At 34.9% G+C, this 15,393-nt stretch overlaps 1 non-coding gene across 1 annotated transcript; it reads left to right on the top strand.

Moving 5' to 3' along the window:
* The first annotated feature begins 2,378 nt into the window (after positions 1-2,378).
* LOC148944865 (U2 spliceosomal RNA) lies at positions 2,379-2,570 on the top strand. The gene has a single exon (XR_016142780.1). It is a non-coding gene; the product is annotated as a U2 spliceosomal RNA (small nuclear RNA).
* Positions 2,571-15,393: the final 12,823 nt, after the last annotated feature.

The raw sequence follows: 15,393 nt of genomic DNA, 5'->3' as shown, positions 1-15,393 counted from the left end.
CTAGCTCGAGTCCATCTTATAGGACTTTTTTTTCATTTTCTATTGCTGTTATAGGGTTCAAAGCTTTGCGTTCTTTAATAAGTTTATACTCAAATTCTACTATAAAACTGAAATTATACTTGAAGGCCATCTATTCTTCAATGAAGTGTTCTGAGTATATTGTTAATAACAAGTCAGAATTATAGAATTAATCAATTAAGTGAGAAATAAAGATTATTGATACTAATAAAAATAAAGTAGACAATCATTTACCTGGTGTAGTCTCTCTGTATTGTTTCTGTGTATTTTGCTTGGGTGATTAAAAATTCAACTTTTGTGTCCATCTTTGGAGCAAATTTAGTAATTTCACAATGTAAGTTGTATTATTACCAAGTAGCATGCATGAATACCAGTAGCTTCATGGGGGGGGGAGGGGTATTTTCCTGGAAAATAGGCTGTTCTCATTCCCCCTTCCAGATTCAAAAAAGTCTTTTTGTGAATATTGAAAAGGGGCTTGTTTTTTTTGTATTTTTGTTAAAGAAATTGGAAAAACAACGAACTTTCCCTCCCTTGATTATGAAGAATACTCTTCCCCTCCCCCGGGCCGTGTCCAGAATTTCTCTTTGGAGGAGCGGGAAGGGGGGGGGGTATAAAATGGTTAGAAAACGCATCGAAAATTTGTTTAAATGTATTGAGTTACGTGTTAACGTATCAGACAAAAATGTTGGGGGGGGGGGCACTGGATATTACCTAGCCTATATAATTCTCGTGAATTGACACCGTTGATCGTCACCAGTGGTGTCGTTGAGGAAGAGAGGACATTTTTCTTGTTAATATTTGCTCGGCTCATTTTGAATCCAGTTTGTGTGTCTATGTTTAGAGCAAGTTTGATAATATCACAACATAATTTGCATTATTGTCAAGTAGGATATATCAACGTAAATGGCTTTTACGTTGGAAATTGAACTAAATCAAAATACACTATTTGCATCCAATGTTTTCAAAATGGTGTATATGTGATGTTTACGGAAAAGTTAAGGAAGTTAAGTTGAAACTTTCAGGGTATGTTGGGGGTAATAGTTGCGTCACATTTGTCTATACTCAAGGTTGTAACATGATAGGGGCTGGAATCCCTTCAACCCTATAGAAACCAAAAGATTATGCAGATTCTCAACTGATTTACATTTGGATATTTCTCCCCCTACCCATCAATCGAAAGCATTATAGCACAACTTTTGTTAAAAAATTATTTCAAAATTTTGTCAAGCATATAAATAGAAAGCCAAAATTTGAATCCTCATTGAGAGAAACGGAAAAGACCTAAAATTATCTTTTTTTAACCAATGAAAAAGAATATGTGAAATAAAAACTGCCGGAAATTGTTATTATATGAATGACAGAAATTTTCATTAAATAAATAGCATTGATGCAACTAAGTATGTAATCCTTGTAAGTAATGTAACTAAGTATGTAATCCTTGTAAGTAATGTAACTAAGCATGTAATCCTTTTTTATTTGGATTGTCCCAAATCATTGCTTATTGTCAACAAATTTCGTAGGATATTGTTAAACCGTGAAAAACAGTAAGCAAAACTATTCCCCTAAATGTTGCGTCTCCTTTGGTACATAGAACATTAAAATCTATGAGTTTAATTTAGCTTACTAATTACCATAAATTGCAAAACAAAATTCAACGCCTCCTAGTGCAGTTGGTTATGCGTAAAGGTGAAATCAATGCCGGAGAAATCGTTTGGAGGCTTGAATAATTTTTTATTTTTATTTTTTTACAACAAATATAAAATCCTTGAAAATAAAATTTACTGCTGATGTCACAAATCGATGTAATCTTATTTTTTATGAAAATGTTTTTTCTACTTTAAGATGTTCGTGACTTTGCCAACGTGTAACGTTAAAGAAATTTTTAATATAAAAATTTAAAATTAGAAGTTAATACAGAACTTCAGGGTATTTTTTACGGGGATTTTAAACTAAACAAGAGACACTTCATGCTTTCAGTTTTGTCAAAAGGGCTATGCCTTAGGAACGGCTAACGGTACTATGTTGAAATTGTCAGGACATGTTCAATGGGAAGTTGAGCTAAATCAAAATATACAATTTTAAAATCATTCAATTTTCTTTTGAGTTTTTTTTTTATATTTGTCTCATTTTTGCTTTTTGAATGGCAATTTTTCCAAGTCTTGATGGGAAAATTTTCCGTTTAAAATTAAAATTTTTCGATAAACTTTGATATTATGGGAAATGTTTATACTGTTTATAAAAATCTAAAGACAAAGTGATAAGTTAATTGAATGTCATTTGTGTATTGCAACCGAAATTAAATTTGTGACAAACTTTCTTACTCGTATTCTTATATAGTCTTTGACAATCCTTTTTGAATTATCGCTTCTCGGCCTTTTGGCTAAGATCAAAGTGTAGTATTTGTTCTTATCAGCTTAATATTTGATACGGTCCCTACATGGGGCCCAGAATATTAAACTGAATTTTAGAAACAGGAGGGATGTCGGGACTTGCTCCGCTTCCTTCATACGTTGGCCCGGTAATGAAGTACTTTCGGGACCGGCGCACCCCTTTCGAGGGGAAATTAAAGTCCATTAACCTTAATCAATGACGTATAATGCGTTTCTCAAATTTTATAGAAACCACACCTGTAGTTTCCTAGCCCTTGAATATATTGAAAATAATTTTTTTTTCATCTGAAAAAAAGAAAAACTGTTTATAATTTACAAAATTTAATGGTGAAAAAGCCAATGACCACTCGCCATAATTAAATTAAAATCCCCAACATGTATTGAAGTCCCCATGCATCTTTTTCGAAAATAGTATGTAACTATTAAATGCTGAAATTTAAATTGAACCAAGATTCGAACAGAATTGTTGAAGTGATTGTTTTTGACCTCAGAAGGCTTGGTTCTGTGGTGAGTTGTTAGTAGTAGTAGTAGTAATGACTAAAGCCCCCTTTGGTTGTTAACGAGAAAATAATTGGCATGATCAGTAGAACGACCAATGGGTTTTCAGAAATAAGTTTCGACTTTTCAATCATATTGATAACAGAGTGAGAAACCACTGATTTTCTTTTCTCAAAAAGGTAAACTTGCATTCAAAGGATTAGGACGTTTGCATATGAAAATGAAATAGGGGGCGTTGCTACTAATGTTAATTTCTGCTCGTTTTGAGTTTGACTCGGTTATTTATTGTAATTTCTGTTTGTTTTGGGTTTCATTTATTTATCGACGCTGATTTGTGGTATTTTCACGCTTGGTGGATTATTTGATTTTATTGTTGCTCATTTTTGTTTAATTGAGATCTATACTTTTCTTTGAAAAACTTATTTTGTGGAAAAAGTTTTTTTAATTAATTTACAAGAAAAGGAAAGAAGAAGAAAATCTAGTAGAGGAAGAAGAAGAATTATTTTGTGTGACTAAGAATGTTGTGTGACTAAGACCAGCAAAGTCTATTGCACCCACTTTCCCCCGATCCCCCCATGGAATTGGTCAAGTCCCATAATAAATAATGAGTTCTCAAAGTGGAATAAAGATTTAACCCCCATTGCTTTTGTCCAGAAAAAATTTGAAGAACTTAATACAATTACCTATAAAAATCACTTCCAAATATTTGTTGATGGGTCAAAAATGAATGAGAAGGTTGTAAGTGGTGTTTTCCTTCCTAACTAGAAAATTGCAATGGGCAAGAAATTATTTAATAATTTATCTATAGTGTCTGCTGAGTTAAATGCCATAATCATGGCATTAGAACACCTTAAAAAAAACCAACCTTTGATTGCAAATTCAAAGAATATTATCATATATTCCGGCTCTCTATCAAGCCTTGAGTTGCTGGCCTCAGCTCCTCAATATAAGTTGGACATTGGCACTTATCATTGTCTCAGTATTATTGATAATCTTGCTTCAAGTGGCATAAAAACTTATTTTCAGTACATTCCTAGCCACTCTGGCATAAGTGGTAATCATCAGTTTGATGAAATAGCAAAAAATGCTATAAATATTGACCAGCCAAGTGGGAGACCAATCCAAGTTAGAGATATTTACCTATGGAGGATATCAGATATTAATTTTAATAAGATTAATCCTATCCTTTCCCCTTTCCCAATAAGTATCTTTCTAAAATTTATCATAGAATTCGCTCTGGAACAAATGGACAAAATTTCCTTGCATTATCATATAACTTTTCTAATTCAAGTGGTTCAATTCCCCTGTCCCCTCTTTGCAGGCATTGTAATATGAATAATGAAACAATTGACCATTGCCTATTTGAATGTAATATGCTGACGTCTGCACAACATACCTTGCTTTGTAATCTGTTAAAATGCTTTAAACACCACAAAATCTCGCTATCAGCCTAGAGCCTAGCCAAATATACCTGCCAACTGAGCACAGAAATTGACATCTATCATCTTATAGTTGAACTCCTTAGGTCAAATAATCTACTGAGATATATGAAAATATCTAATAAATAAGAGACAACCAAGACAGTAGCTCTGTAGCCCACAGAGTGAAGCAAAAAGAAGAGGGCTAAATAGTACCAACTGAATAGCCCGCCTGCTGTGAATTAGAAGAAGAAGTTTTCAACATTTTTTTTTCGCTGCTAGGGTACGGTACTTGACTTGAATGCAGTGAAGTCAGCTATAGTTCACGACTAGTTAGTCGGACCTCTTCTATTCCTTTCATGCAATTTCTTATTCCAGTGCATGTCTTTCTCGGTTTGTGTGTCTGAATCTACGTATTTGTATTTGTTTTTGTCTCTCTCACTCTTTTCTGCCTGTGTGTCTGGGCGGGTGTTTGCTTATTCCAATACATGTCTTTCTCGGTATGTGTGTCTGAATCTACGTATTTTTATATGTTTTTTGTCGCTCTCACTCTTTTTGCCTGTGTGTCCGAGCGGGTGATTGCTTATTCCAATGCATGTCTCTCTCGGTTTGTGTGTCTGAATTTACGTCTTTGTATGTGTTTTTTGTCTCTCTCACTTTTTTGCAAGTGTCTGAGGGGGTGTTTGCTTATTCCAACGCAAGGTTTCACTGGAATGTTTCCCCCATAAACTCCTTGAACAAAAGAACTTTCCATCAATTCATCTTTATATTCATTGATGATACTGTCTTCCAATGGCCTATTTATTTTATTATGGATTCCACTGTATATTATCACATTTTTTTGCACATATAACAGTTTTTGAACGTAGACAACATCTGATTAGTGACATTAGTTCAGGATTTTGCCTGTCTTCTTCTTGTCTTCATTACAATGCTAATAATGGAAAGATGACAATAGGATGTATCAACAGACAATGTGTTACCAGCAGTAGTAGCAAGGAGTTGTCCCCTATCATCGACGATTATTTTTATGTTTGCGTTCTCTTTGAGCACTAACTTCTCTGGTAATGATATTCTCACACATCCACCATTTACACGATAGAAGTTCTTGGGTACTCCAAAGTAATTTAACTCCTCGTTGTCATGACAACGGAGGCATACATTCCCAATAAGATCTCCACCATTACTTGTTTCATAGTTCAAATATATCTCTTTGTTAGCATTCAACGCAACGATGACTTTATCATTTTTACACACTTTCCAATCCTGAAAAAAAAAATCAGCTTGTTTTTCATGAAAAAAAATTGAATGAGAACCATCAGTCCTCATCAATATAAGTATGGGTATGCACAAGAATATATTATGAAATTTAAATCAAAAGTGTCATTCTATTTTTGTGATATGGTGGGGAGATGGCCAAAAATTTGGGTGGAGGGGGCCCTTGGGGTTGGGGTAGGGGACCTTACAACACTGTTCAAATGGTAGTTGTGTATTATACCGAACACAGTCGACAATCGCCCAAATAAAAAAAACGTATCTCTTAATAGGAGTTAGCATTTCTTCAGATGGTTTACTATTTTCGTTTCTGTCAACGCCTATAATCATACCATAATGAAGAATCATGTCTGAAATTAAAACATCCATAACAGTCCGAAACCTATTAAACATTAAAAAAAAAACACGCCTGAACATTTCAGACAATCGTAAAGTTCAAAGAAATCTTTTGAAGTATCAGCTAATGAGTGTACATCTTCTCACAAGATCCATTTGCCAGGCCATCAGAGTTGTGTCGTTGTAAGCTTCTTTGTAATGCAATGTTATACTAGCTAGTCGGCTAGTATTGGTAAAGTGCAGAAAGCATTCACAAAGCAACTTTCAAACTTGGAGCACAATCTGTCTGTCCCAAGAAAATGATCCCTTCTGAAAGCATTTTTAGTTGATTCTTTCAGTTTAGCAAGATTGCCTTTTCCCAAAGTCGACATGGTTACAAAATCACATAAGCAGCAAGCTACTTCGAGTGCATGCTTTGGTCTTTTACATGAAGAATCAGAAATCTGAGAATTTTTCAAAAGGTGAGACTGCACTCACAAGAAAATTCTTTTGCATTATGAACAGTTTCATCAAAACCGTCATCAGTTTGTATGTCTATAATTTTATTTTGTTTGCCTCCAATAAGACCACTAGCTACTAGAGAAAACTAGATCTAACTTCTGCAGCTGCTCCGACAGAGTTCGTGGCGCAAATTTTTTTTTCCGCTAAATAGAGTATAAATTCAAATGTTTGATGTATGGTTACGAGTCCGTGGGCCTGAGCTGCAGATTCCCCGGTACTAGATGTTCTAGTAATTGATAAAACGGCCAAAATTCAGTTGTATCTATTCAGTACTTTGTTCACCAGTTTATTCCAATGTGCCCATCTTGTAGTAGATGATTTCTCCAGCTGAAGACCGGTTATGCCCAAGGTTTTCTGAACATTAACAAATAGTTGGTAGAGTGTACTACTATTCGCGATTAAACAGTACTGCTCTTTAAGAGTGGAGAAAAAAGAAGCCATTCATCTCAAGTTCTGAATGGAATCACCAAACACAAAGTTGAGTCTATGAGGATGGCAGTTATTGTAAATTGCATGCGGTGCAGTTGATATAATACGGGCTTGCCCACCTGAAAATTGGTCGCTTATGACACTGTGCCGGAATTTTCAAAGAAAAATGTATAAAACAACAAATTTTCACCCCCTTTGCATGTTCAGCAGTAAATTCTCCTCCTCCATCGTAAATTTTCTTGAACTTACACCAATTGATTGGTCTGAGTTTTTCTTTTAGTGCTCAGGTTGTTCTTAAATAGCTCTTATTTGTTAAATTTGTCAGGTTTCCTCACTTCTTTTATAAATTGGGTCAATCTAAGCCCCCACCCTGCTGACAAAGCCTTTCGTTTGTGACGTCAAAATATTTGGTCTTTGATTGTCAGTACAATTTCTTTTTAACTGTCTTATTAACAGTTCTTTTCCTTTTTCATATTCTCGTTTTGTTATGATCTTTGGTGAGTGAGATTAAGTATTGTTCCTTCAAGATCTTTATCGATTCTTTAATTATGCTGTTATATAATACATTTATCTGTTCTTTCTGATGCTTCCTGAAATCCAAAAAAAATACTGGTCAGAAATTCCCACTTTGATTTTTTCAAAATTAAAGAAACTAAATTTCAAGACAATTCGAGAAACAAAATTCATGAAATAATCATTTAGAACGAAATCAAATTTCAAATTTAACATGTTGACTGGAGGCAAAGAAGAAAAAGTTAGAAATTGAGAAGAAGAATGTTAGAAATGGAGAAACATTTAAGTTAGAAATTAGTTAGAAAAAGCACAAGGAACTTTCAAAATCCCTTACGCTCTGGCTTCTATTAATAATAATAAGTCTATGGCTACTAGGAACGCAAAACGTCTGCCGTTGTACAAAATAGTGTTTTATTTACCAAGTCCAGAAACAGAGAAGACCACACACGACTCAGTGTAGACCACACACGACTCAAATAGTGTTTTATTTACCAAGTCCAGAAACAGAGAAGACCACACACGACTCAGTGTAGACCACACACGACTCAAATAGTGTTTTATTTACCAAGTCCAGAAACAGAGAAGACCACACACGACTCAGTGTAGACCACACAAGACACAAATAGTTTTTTATTTACCAAGTCCATAAACAGATAATACCACCCACGACTCAGTGTAGACCACACACGACTCACATAGTGTTTTATTTACCAAGTCCAGAAACAGAGAAGACCTCACACGACTCAGTGTAGACCACACACGACTCAAATAGTGTTTTATTTACCAAGTCCACAAACATAGAACACCACACACGACTCAGTGTAGACCACACACGACTCAAATAGTGTTTTATTTACCAAGTCCAGAAACAGAGAAGACCTGAGTCACGAACGACTCAGAACAGATTCACAAACAGTCCCAAAGAAATAAAGAGTACATAATACGTATATGTGGAGGAGATCACTGCTCCATTGTAATAATAATTTATAGTTTTATTAAGGATCCTGGGTCAATTACTTTATTAGAATGAAAGTTGATCACCGTGGCCAACTAACATCAATGGAATAAAAATATGTCGCGATATATGAAAAAGGAATATTAAATAAATTTGTTTGAGAATGAAGCCCAAATTCTTGTGAAGTACAGCTATATTAGAAGCGGATTTGTTTTAATTGAGATAACTTTTTTACGCAATTTTTTTTCACACTTCAGATCAATTCGACAGAGATTGTGACAACTGATTTGGGGCCCCTTCTAAAATCAGGGTGCGGCTACAGCCCCAGCCAGCCCCCCTCCAAATGACGCCTCTGGGCTAATGCCTCGATAATTACCACAATGCCTCGTATCACCTTTCTTATATAGTGGTTTAATTAAGTTTTCCTAAATAGCTAGGTACTTCCCATTTTTCAAAAATCACATTCATAATCTTCAGTAACTTTTTTCTCACCTTAGAACTGCCATAAACTCATTTACCACACTATCAGCACCTGAAGCCAAATTATTTTTTAATCATTTTAGTACTGTCGCTAATTCTTCCTCACAAAACAAATCTTCCTTCACATCCATGGTATCACAAACTTTTTCATTTTCCTTTGCATCAGGGGTCTCCAAACTTTCCAGCCTTAGGACCATACTGATTACTCCAGTAAGTTCCGAGGGCCAAAACCATATTATCATTGTTATCGGTGGTAAAAAGTGAAATAGTCCACTGATGAATAAAAAAAGTCCGAAAAAGTAGGCAACGTTAAAAAAAAGGCTGCAGATCCGACTAAAGTCCGTAAAACGGCAACACTGCACATTATTAATTTTCCTGTCATTATCTCTAATTTCTTGATTAGTCGTGGTCGTAGAGTACGAGCCATGAGAATTAACGTGAAACGACATCTGGTGGAGACAAGCGGAAACTCCCTTCTAGATGACAGTAATTAGAATATATAAGAAGGCTAGTGGCGCAACTACAAGTCAGCTCCTATCACACTGTTGTGAAATGAAATAGTGCGTACAATTTGTGCGGAAAATTTTCGGATATGTTTGAAGTTCTGAAACCAGTCATATCAACTGTTAACTTTATCAGATCTTTTGGGCTGAATCACCGACAATTTATTGAAGAGATTGGAGAAGATGACTTACCTTATCATATTGCCGTACTTTGGCTTAGTTGTGGGAAAGTTCTTCAGCGCTTTTTTGAACTTCGAGCAGTTATCGAATTTTTTTTTTTGAATGAAAAGCATCGCCCTCTTACTGAATTACAAAACAAGCATGACTGTATGAGTTAGCATTCTTTATTGATTAGACAAAACATGTAAAGGAACTGAATTTGAGATTGCAAGGAGAAAACCAGCCCATTCCTGATTTATGCACTAATATCAAATCATTCCGGAAGAAATTGATATTGTGTCCATCGCAACTGCCAAGTAAATGTTTTTCACATTTTAAAACATGTGAAATATTCAGCCACACCACTGAGACTGAGTTTCCTATCCATTTTGCAATCAAAACTTTGAGTGCTTTGAAAATAAATTTTGATACTCGTTTCTCGGACTTTGATGCCATTGCGAATCAAATTAAGATTTTTCAGAATCCTTTGATACTGACAATGAAACCCTAGCCTAGGAACTGCAAATGGAAATGATTGATCTACAGTACAGTGATATAATTAAGAACAAATATCAAAACTCATCTTTGTTGGAATTTTATAAGTCTTCCACTGACACAATTTGATAATTTGCTCGTGGGCTGTTTTCTGTTTTTGGTACTACTTATTTGTGTGAGAAGACCTTCTCCAAAATGAAGTACACAAAAAATGTTTACAGATCTAAATTAACTGATGAGCATCTTATAACATCTTTTAATAATTAGTACAAGTAAAATTAGTCCACAACTACAAACTATTGTCAGGGGAAAAGCTCAATTACATAAATCTCATTATTATTTCATATGTCATTATTGACTTAACGTGACTTAAGGTTTCTGCCACGTTGGGGGTGGTGTTGAGAGTGTCGCAACTCTGCTCCTCCAGGCTGACCGGTCTACTGCTATTAGTGGGGCCTCTTCGACAGCGATATTAACTATCTCAAGGAATTTGTTGAGGCTCTCCTTCCACCTTGTCTGACGATCTGCCCCTCGGGCGAGACCAGCCATTAGCTTTAGCGTCAAAATCGTAGACTACTCGGGCAGGGGTTGTCGTCGGCATACGCAGGAGGTGTCCAAACCATCTGAGATTACAGTGCGCTATTTGGACGGAGAATGGCACTTGGGAGGTGAGTGCGAGCAACCTTGCGTTGCTAACGTCATTATGCTTCTTATGATTTATATTCTTATTTAAAATGTATAAAATGTTAGTTGGATTCATTTCAATAATTTGTTAGTTATTATATACTGAAGTTAAATTTTCTGCACATTATACATGTCTTTACTCATTACAAATCTGTGTTTCTTTATCCAACTTATCACAAAAACAATAACAATAAGCCTACAACAATGTTATGAGTAGTTATCCCATGACCATATCTAGATGTCCTATTAATAATTATTCAACATAAAATTAGAATACTTCAGTAAACTGTATTTAATTTGCTATAAAAAATATGTTCTCAAAAAAGTTTTCAAATATGCTAGCTCTCCGCGGGCCGGATGTGGCCCTCGGGCCGTGGTTTGCATTTTAAATCAAACCACCCCATCCCCAAGTTAAAAGAGCAGTCGCAATATCCCTCGTCGATAGTGCCCTAAACTTTTGTTCTGATTTCCACATCACAGCAGAATTAAACTTTATCAAGGACATATTTTTTTGGAAATGGGTATCCTATTTTATTTATTAATAGTGTAATTAACTATAGACTGAAAAGACATTTCCGTAAAATTAATGATAGTCTACCATGTGAGATTTCTGACAAGCCCTTAAACATAATTTACCTCCCCAAAATCCCAAAAATCACTACAAATCTTAAAAAAGTTTGCAAAAAGAATAATCTGTATGAAGTATTCACAAATAATTTTAAAATCATAAATTTTCTAAATTCTGGTAAAGATAAAACCCCAGTTACTCGCCAAAGAGGGGTCTATCAAATACCATGCGATTTTGGCAAATATTATGTAGGTAGAAAACACCAGAATTTAGAAAAGCGTATACAACAGCATAAAGATGATATAGTCAAAGCTCTAAATTCTAATATTTCCACTGTTTCATTGGATTCTGCATTAGGCAGTCATATTTTTGAAAATTCTTGCCACAATATACTTTTTGATGAATCCGCCGTTATTAGCAATGACCTAGGCATAAAGCAGGTAGTCGGAGAATCAATTGGAATCAGACTTAATATTAGCAATAATATTTCATTAAACCGGGACTTGTTGTAATACACACTAAATGCTCTGTACAAAAATTTAATTATAAATGACCTTACAAAATATTTTTAAAAACCAACCGACACGAACACAGAGCTGGCCACAAAAAGACATTTGATGTTAGCTGCCGAAAAAGCTGGATTAGCAATAAGAACGTGTTTTTAAATTATATTTCTTTCATCTCATTGAATTGCCTTGTTTTAACTCACTTTTTTTCGGTCCTGGTTGAACTTACCTGAAGTAAGGATGATGGGACTGCTTTGAAAAAATTTTAATTTTTGGTTCGATTGGTCGCATGTTGTTGTGAGTCTTTTTTCTTTTATATATTTTGTCTTGCTGAGGGCCCTTGGACATAGGGCCAAAATATTCATTCAAATTATCTTCACTGTCTTGCAAAGATTTCCCTATTGTTCTTCGTGCTTTTTTTGTTTGTTTGGAGACCCCTGCTCTATATATTTTCCTGCAACTCTATCTCTGTTTAGCATATTCTCAAAATGTTCTGCCAATCTCTCTTTAACTCTGTCCGTATCATTAATTGTGGTCCCATTCCTATCTTTCACTGGGACAAGTTCAGATTGACTACTCCCTCTCAATTAAAGAACATGCCAGTACAATATTTTACTTTTACACCGTCTAGCTGCATCTTCCAGATCCTCAGCAGTTTTATCCATGTCCTCCACTTCACATCTCCTTAGTTCATATTTTAATACTTTTTCCACTTTCTTTACATTCCTTTTGTTTTCATATGATCTATCACTCAGATGATTCATGTACAACTCTCTCCTCTCTCTTAAACATAGAGCTTTTTCACTAATATTCTTAGCAGCAGCCCTAACTTTCTTTCCTAAGACATCATCAGAAACTTCACAAATTGTTTTACCAAAATTATTCCATCCATCTTCCACATTGTCAAATTTTAAACTCTCGAGTTTAGTCAACTCTTCCTGAAAGTTTCTCTCAAATTTTCATCCTGGAGTCTACCAACATCATAACCTCCCGGGAGGTAGTTATCCTTCCGAAATTTCAGCTTGTTATCTTATTTCAGCTTGTTATTCTTGTCATGGTTGTAGCGGTAGCCATAACCTAACCTAGTAAGGAACAATCCTCGACACATAGTAACCAAAATTAAAAACACCGTTTTAAAAGAAACCGCCAAGTGAGAAAAATTGCCATTGCTAGCTCATTCAGGAATGGTAACTGTTATCAAAATAGATCTTTATAGTAAAATGTTATTTTGAAAACAAATTTAGGGAAATTTCGAAAAATAGCTTGAAACCTCACAAATAGCGTCGGATCGAAACAATAAGTACACAATTGGAATTACCATAGCCGAAAATTCTTTGCAAGACATTCATAGTCCCCTAGCTTGAACAACAAGGAAAATCACTTTTTTTTTACGAGTAGCACTGATGTCCTCTTTTCCTCCATTGCTAACGGGGCACTGGAAACTCATAGAAAGCTGCTTAAGGGCCCATTTTATAGGAAATTACTATATACACGAGCTTTTGTAAGTACCAAAACATGATATTAAAAGTAAAATCCGTTTTTTTACAAAAACTGCATCATCGCATACAAGGTGACGAATGACGTCATAATCGTAGGTTATAACCATAAAAGTTGTTATGGTAGAACTATATTGACATCATTGCAACTGGGGTTAGTTCTTTACCTATATCACGCTAAGAAAAAAAAGGCCTTTTTGAAACAACATTCAAGAAGTCATTCTGGAGAGAAACCGTATGAATGTCCTATGTGTAAGAAACAGTTTTCAAGCAGTTCTTCTTTGAGTAGACATACGAAAACCAATATTGGAAAAAAACCGTAAAAACCCAAACTGGAAAAAAATCTTGTGACCTAGGCAGGTCTTACCTGCACAAGTGACTTCGAATCTATCGACTCCGAAATATGTCTCCCAAGGTTTGTATACGTGTACCTCAAGACAAGCACGGGTGCATAAAGGTATTTCAGAGAGGTGGCGAGGGGAAAAATTCATATTTTATGATAATTATAATAATCATGAGAAAATTTATCAAGTTGTTCATTCATTGACGCATTGTAGAACCGTATTTTTCGTTAGTTTCATTCAGCTTAGCGTGAGACAAGACAAAGAGAAGTGACAGAATAAATGCAAAATATATAATTTGGGCTATATATTTGCACACTAGGGGTGGGGATGGGGGTAAAATATTTTGATAGTGTCAAGTTAGAAAAAAATTATTAGTACATAATATGCAGAATGATTGTACCAAACACATTAGGCATGCAGACCCGCTGTAGTTAACCCCCCCCCCCCCTAACGTGCAAATATATACCCCTAACTTGGTTCTAAAGCATTATGTTTTTATCTTATTTTTATATATTTCATTGGGACTGAGCGTCAGAGAAACATATTAGAAGAATATTAAGTAAGGGGTATATCCTACAAGTACCCATTTTTGAAATTCTTATCGAACCGATGGCCTAACAGACAACAGAAAAATATGTTCCAAAATATTTGTTCATTGGCTGATATATTGCAGTAGTTTGGGTTTTTTTTATCAAAAAATTATGAAAGTTCTCATAGCAAATCTTTAAAATTATTTTAAAAAAAACTTTATAACTACCAGGTTGTCCATCAAAATTACAAACAAAGTAATGAACTAAATTTGAATCATTAAAATATGGAAGCCTGTATCTTGAATATTAGTTTTTCTCCCCTTAAGGGCTGGGCACATGTAGCTGATTTCGGGAACAGATTTCAGCATAAGTGGACAAACGATAGCAGCAAGAAACATTTATTGCGCGAGATTTTCAAAACAAAGAATCATGGACACAAATAGTCAACTGGAGTTTATTAATATTTGCATCATTGATCTCAGCTTAGTTCTCAGCTCAGTAGCGGGGTCTTTCACCACAGACATCTCTGGCTGACTATTTATTTGTATCCCTGTTTTTTTTGTGATGATCATGATGAAAATCGGCGCCGAGAACTAGAAAATTTTTCAAGCTCAAATCGACGCCAATTTCTTTTAAAATCGGCGCTGATTTGGAAATCAGTTCCCGAAATCAGCTACGTGTGCCCAACCCTTTAGTCCAATTTTGACACTGTAACTACGATAAGAAAATTTTCTGATTCGAAGAAAAACAAACAATCTTTTATACCGTCCTCTTATTTCAAAATCGATAACAACAGAATTATACAATAAATAACACACTTTTTACCAAAAGAAGCACTTGAGCCTGTTTTGTAAGCTCGAGCAACTCCGATCAAAAATAATGTCTTTCTAAACCTCCAGGTCATTAATATAGTCACATAATCACAGCTTAATAACAAGCAAAGCGAGAACATTAAATGTTTTAATTAAATTGCATTTGCACAAAGTATATCCTCATGCCTGAGTCACATTGTACTCACACCTGCGGATAAAAAAAAATCGATGAAATAGATTTTACCTTGATTTTAATGTCACATTTGTAATACAGAAGCGAAGAATTAAAATGATCAGTTTGAGAAGCTTGTGTTATCACAATTTTTTTTTAACTATTCTCTTCTAATACTATGTGTCTTTCGCCAGACTGCTGTAACAGACAGGGAAACTATCGGTGAACACTTCCATTTTTCCTAGTTTAAAAAAATTATGCCTTAAGTCTTGACTCTGACTAGTCAATAACAAGTTTTATGCCTAAAGGTT

This window comes from Artemia sp. Qi Xiang Cuo, chromosome 13 (genome assembly GCF_049724085.1).
Source record: "Artemia sp. Qi Xiang Cuo chromosome 13, ASM4972408v1, whole genome shotgun sequence".
Taxonomy (NCBI): Eukaryota; Metazoa; Arthropoda; class Branchiopoda; order Anostraca; family Artemiidae; genus Artemia; species Artemia sp. Qi Xiang Cuo.
The sequence above is the reverse complement of the archived record's forward strand: the minus strand, read 5'-3'. Positions and strand labels throughout refer to the sequence as shown.